Raw genomic sequence first — 6,000 nt, forward strand, 5'->3', positions numbered from 1 at the left:
TGATTGTTACAGTTGATATATTTGTATCCCCGACCTACTGTCTCCCCCTCCCTCATTACCCTGTAGACTGTAAGCCCCCCCCCCCCCCGAGGGCAGGGTCATCTCCCCTCTGTACCCATCAGTCAGTGTTATATATTTGTATCCCCAACCTACTGTCCCCTCCCCATTACTCTGTAGACTGTAAGCCCCCCGAGGGCAGGGTCCGCTCCCCTCTGTACCAGTTTGTCGGAATTGGTTTATTCACTGTAATTTATTTCTGTATTTTGTGTGTAACCCGTTCCCATGTGCAGCATGGAATCAATGGTTCTCTATAAAAATATAACTGTATAAATATTTCTCCTTTTTTTTTTTTTTTAGAATTGATATACTTGCTTTAATAAAACTGTTTTATTAAAAAGTTTGTGCAGAATGTTCATTTCTATAATGATAAAGCTCGGAGTGACATTAGTGAGCAGTCACTGCCGGTTGGATCTGTATCGGGCTGCGTTCACACATTGCTGCAGGTAGTTTCCACAACAACTCACAGTCCTCGCATGTAGACCCACAGTAAACTGTTCAGATCTCGCTGACCGTTCATTTTCTGTCGTTGGCAGCCCCCTGATCCTCTCTTATGCCCCACATTTATTAGGCCCCAGTCGTGTTTCCCTCATTTTGTGGCAACATAACTCATGAGGCTCACACCGCCTGATTCAGGTCATTTGGGGCAAAAATGTTTTGGTTTTTTTTTTTTAATTTAAAGGGACGTAAGTTACTTTTCGCTAAGCGTCTGTTTGTTGCCACCACTGTTCCATAGGACAGGCTCTGGCAGAGGTCACACTATATATTTTACACAGGGGTCACAATACGCCTTAGAAATTTTGAGAAGTATTTTTAGCCAAGGAGGGGAACATCATAATTTGCAGCAACCCAAAATGATAGTACATACAGTAGATGGGTATCCATAAGGCCCCTTTCAGATGTCCGTGTTTAAACAGGTGCAAGTCACACGTACCGATATGGTCGTCCGTGTGGTACCGGTAAAAAAAAAGTATGATACTGAAATGAATGTTTTGGGCTGTTTTTTTTAATGTGTAAAGCCTGAAAAATTATAGATATAGAAAGATAAATAGAACTGATAGAACACCATTTTTTATTTTTTAATTAAAGAAAAAAAAACCGTGGGGTCCCCCCCAACTTTCATGTCCAGCATAGGAACAGCAGCAGCTGCAACCTTCAGTTGTCTGCTGTACCTTGGCTGGTTATGAAAAATAGGGGATCCCACGCTTATTTTTTAAATTTTTAGATTAAAAAAAAAAGTCACCTCCATTTTTACTAAAAACCAGCCATGGTACAGCAGACAACTAGGGGATGATATTATTAGGGTGGAAAGGGCCATGATTATTTGGCCCTTTCCAGCCTAACAATAGTAGCCCACAGATGCCCAAGAAGTGGCGCATCCATTAGATGCGCCAATTTTGGTGCTGGACCTGACTCTTCCTATTGCTCTGGTGCAATGGCAAACGGGGTAATATTTGTGGGGTTGATGCCAGCTGGCATCAAGCCTTGGTATTAGTAATGGGTGGCGTCTAGCATACACCCCTACTACTAGTCCAGTAATTGAAAGGAGAGTAACAAAGTTTATATGAACAAAAAACCTCAGACTCAGCCCTCATTCACCAATTTATTTGATTTTTATACATAAAAAAAAATAAAAAAAAAGTTCCTCCGTAATCCATAGTGAGGTCCCACGATGTTCCCCAAAAGCAAACCTGGAAAGACATAAAAAGAGAAAATCATTCAATAAATAAAGACAAGAGACACCCTTTTTCCCAATTTATTTCTCTATCAAAGCCCTAATCCTGGTCTGTCGAAATCCATTTGTGGGCGGCCACGTCAATCCCATACTGCTGTCACGTTTAATGGAGAACCGAACGTTCCTCATTGGTTGTGAGAGCACACACACACTGCTGTGTATGCTTCCGTTCGGTGATCTGCATCTCATAAGGTGAGCTCAAGTCACCGCAGGGACGCCCTCAGTAGTATGTGTGCAGGCGCGGCAGTGATGTCATGGGTTAATCAGAGTTCACAATGAACTCAGATGACATCCTGATGACACCTCTGTGATGTCCGCGCTACTGTGGGTGTGGCGGCAGTAACGTCATGGGTTCATCAGAGTTCCCAATGAACTTTGATGAACCCGTGAAGTCACTGTCGCTACACCCGCAGTAGCGTGGGAGTTGTCAGGATATTATCAGAGTTCCTTGGATACTCACCTGTCACCAGCGATGCTGTCCCTGGCATTGATGTCTCTGGTGCTTCTAGGTCCTCTGTGCAGTGCATATTCATTGAGTATAATGAGCGGGGATCAGAAGCAAGTGACAGCAGGGCTGGAGACAAGTGAGTATAAAAATTAATTTTATTTCAGAGACCAGTGTTTTCTCCGGTACGTGTCACACGGATCACATCAGCGTTTGATACCCGTGCTGCTGCAGAAAAAAACGGACATGTCTGCGTGCAGGGAAACGTGGGGCCACTCGGTCCATGTAAAAACATGCATGTGTGAGGAACACCATAGAATAACATGAGTACGTGTGGCATCTGTGTTAAAAATGGATGTGACACATACCTGAAACATATGGATAAAAATTCCCCGTTTTCCCAATCAGTGCGGGTCCCAGTGATCGGACACTGATCAGCAGGTTATCACCGGGCCCATGGATAGGTGATCACTTGTTTTCACTAAACAAACCCTTCAAGGCCCATAAACAATCCCTACAATCGTTTGGCCGACAGCTCTCTCCTATCACATACAGGAGTGTTCGGCCAAATGTTCTTGTGTTCTCTCTCTGAGAGCAGATGTCGCCTCCTCTGGGGGTGGATTATCTTTCAAGAGAACAAAAGGATCAACAAGTGGAATTCAAACACGCCGGTTCCTTCCCTCCCTTTACATCCATTCTCGAGGTAAGTCGGGAAGCCCCCATACACATCAGACTGTTGTCTGATCCGGGCGACTTTAGCCCTGTGTATGGGAGCCTTCATGTAATCTGCATAAGGGCTTATTCAAACATCTATGCACATCAGTAAAATCTCTGAACACAATGCATGGACTGGCTGAGGCCGTCCTAAAGGTCCAGACACACTAAACAACTTACCAGCGATCCCAACAACAATAGGGATCGCTGGTAAGTTGCTAGGAGGTTGCTGGTGAGATGTCACACTGCGACGCTCCAGCGATCCCACCAGCAACCTGACCTGGCAGGGATCGCTGGAGCGTCGCTACACGAGTTGCTGGTGAGCTCACCAGCAACCAGTGACCTGCGCCGCGTGGAAGATGCTGCGCTTGGTAACTAAGGTAAATATCGGGTAACCAACCCGATATTTACCTTGGTTACCAGCGCACGCAGCTACACGAGCAGGGAGCAGCGCACACCGCTTAGCGCTGGCTCCTTGCTATCCTAGTTACAGCACACATCGGGTTAATTACCCGATGTGTGCTGCAGCCACATGTGCAAGGAGCAGGAGCCGGCACTGACAGAGCGGCGGAGGCTGGTAACGAAGGTAAATATCGGGTAACCAAGGACAGGGCTTCTTGGTTACCCGATGTTTACCGTAGTTACCAGCCTCCGCAGAAGCCGGCTCCTGCTGCCTGCACATTTAGTTGTTGCTGTCTCGCTGTCACACACAGCGATCTGTGCTTCACAGCGGGAGAGCAACAACTAAAAAATGGCCCAGGACATTCAGCAACAACCAACGACCTCACAGCAGGGGCCAGGTTGTTGCTGGATGTCACACACAGCGACATCGCTAGCAACATCACTGCTACGTCACAAAAGTTGTTCGTTAGCAGCGATGTTGCTAGCGATGTTGCTAGCGATGTTGCTTAGTGTGACAGGGCCTTTATAGACAGTGCTGTGAGATCAGACCTCATGAGCCTCAGTGCAGCAACTCCGATCCAGTCACCTCTGTAGTGAGACAGCTAGAATGGAGCTGCTGCAGGGAGGATGTTCCTTATAGACAGTACCCAGAAATCATGGACCTAGATGCAACAACTCTATTCTTATCATCTCTGTACTGAAACATCTTTAATGGAGTTGATGTACACCAGACGTCCTTATAGACAGTACAGTGAGCTCCAAAATCATGAGCCTCAGTGCAGCAACTCCGATCCAGTCACCTCTGTAGTGAGACAGCTAGAATGGAGCTGCTGCAGGGAGGACGTCCTTATAGACAGTACAGTGCCTAAAAATCATGAACCTCAGTGCAGCAACTGCGATCTAGTCATCTCTGTACTGAGCAGTGGTGTAACTAGAGTTTGATGGGCCCCAGTGCAAAGTTTGGACCTGGCCCCCCAACACAGACACACGGGGTACGGGATAATGATGTTAACACTTGACTCTTTCCCTCAGCACCCAGGTTTCCCATGATCTGAAATCCCTCTTTCTACCATCACCCAGCTTTCCTATATTCTGATATGCATCTTGTCCTCAGTACCCACCTATGCTCTGCTATACATCATTCCCCAGCATACAGGTTTCCCATGCTCTGATAGAGCCTCTTTCCATCAGCACAAAACTTTCCCATCCCAAGCTTGTGTCTTTGTCCCCCCTCATATATATAGTTTTCCAAATACTATAATGGCCCCCCCATAGCCTTCCATATAGTATATTAGGTCACACGTAACCCTTCATTTTATTAGCATGCGCCCCATAGTCCTCCTTGTATTATAATGCATTTCCCATAGTCCTCCATGTATAAGGTAGCTCTCATAGCCCTCCAATTATTACAATACAACTCCCATAGTCCTCCATGTATTATAATTCACCCCATAGTCCTCCATATATTATACTGCACCCCATAGTCCTCCATATATTATACTGCACCCCATAGTCCTCCATATATTATACTGCACCACATAGTCCTCCATATATTATACTGCACCACATAGTCCTCCATATATTATACTGCACCACATAGTCCTCCATATATTATAATGCAGCCCCCATAGTCCTGCATGTATTATAATGCACCCCACAGCTCACCATGTATTATAATGTAGACCCCATAATCCTCCATGTATAATAATGCAGCCCCGATAATCCTGCATATATTATGCAACCCCCAGAGTCCTATATGTATTAAAATGCACCCCATAGTCCTTCATATTGGATTATGCAGCTCCAAAGTCCTCCATGTATAATGCACCCCTATATTCCATGTAACAGGGATCCTTCATATAGTATTATGCACCCCTTATATTCCTCCATATAGTATTATGCACCCCTTATATTCCTCCATATAGTATAATACACCCCTTATATTCATCCATATAGTGGTATCACCCCTTATATTCCTCCATATAGTATAATACACCCCTTATATTCCTCCATACAGTGGTATCACCCCTTATATTCCTCCATAAAATAGTATGCACCCCTTATATTCCTCTATATGCTAGTATGCAGCCCCCATATAGTGCACCACCATATTGTATGCCCCAATATAATATTGTGCGCCAATATATAGTTATATGCAGCCCACATATACTATTTTGCAATCCCCATATAGTAGCATGCTTCCCTATAGTCCTCTGGCCATCCTGATTAAATACACAAATATACGCACTTCTCCTCATTCCCCTACTGCCCGAGTCTCTTCAGCGTGTGTCCACCGTTCTGCCACTCTGACATTTTACACAGCGGCGCGCAGTAGTGACGTCACCGCACTCCTCTGTGCTGACACATCACAATGTCACAGACACACAGCGGGAGAATGATGAGAAAGGGAGTGTTCTGCTCCTTCTGTCATCATTCCTTTCAATTGTATTGGCATGTGTGATGCCGATATAAATGAAAGTGCGATCCTCGGCAGGGGGCCCACGGGAGGGGGGCCGATTCCAGCGCTGGCATCGGGCCCCAGTGACTCACGGGCCTTATGCCACTGGTGGTATGCCCCTGGTGGAAGCTACAGGGAGATCATCAAAAAATTCACTCCAATCTAGACAGCTCACTAGTGAATCATCTA

The sequence above is a fragment of the Anomaloglossus baeobatrachus genome, chromosome 7 (genome assembly GCF_048569485.1).
Source record: "Anomaloglossus baeobatrachus isolate aAnoBae1 chromosome 7, aAnoBae1.hap1, whole genome shotgun sequence".
Lineage (NCBI taxonomy): Eukaryota > Metazoa > Chordata > Amphibia > Anura > Aromobatidae > Anomaloglossus > Anomaloglossus baeobatrachus.